Source organism: Penaeus monodon, chromosome 30 (assembly GCF_015228065.2).
Source record: "Penaeus monodon isolate SGIC_2016 chromosome 30, NSTDA_Pmon_1, whole genome shotgun sequence".
NCBI classification, from domain to species: domain Eukaryota; kingdom Metazoa; phylum Arthropoda; class Malacostraca; order Decapoda; family Penaeidae; genus Penaeus; species Penaeus monodon.
In genome coordinates, this window is record NC_051415.1 from 10,774,131 (window position 1) to 10,774,527 (window position 397).

A 397-nucleotide genomic window follows, 5' to 3' on the forward strand; every position below is an offset into this window, starting at 1 on the left:
CTTCTTTATGTACCCACGAAATTTTTCATTTTTATTGCCCGCACCACTTTGCGATCACTGTCACTATTTATTTTTTGATAACTTGTATAACAGACTTATCTGTTACCTGTCAAACAATGTTTCATTTCTAATTCATTTATGTCCATTTCATGTCTTCGTTTTTACTAGAAAGTCTATTTCATTTTTGTGTTGAATATTTTCATGGTAAATGTTTTAGAGCAGTGGTTCTCACTCGTGGTCCGCGAACCCCTTGGAATCCGTAGCATTTTGAGTAGTAAGTCCGAGAAACGTTTTCGCATAGGGGAATGTTTGGTGTCTTTGTTCCGCTTTGTAATTTATAATATCTTAATAAAAAAAATCAGTGGTGTAATACAATGAGTACAATCCGTATATTATG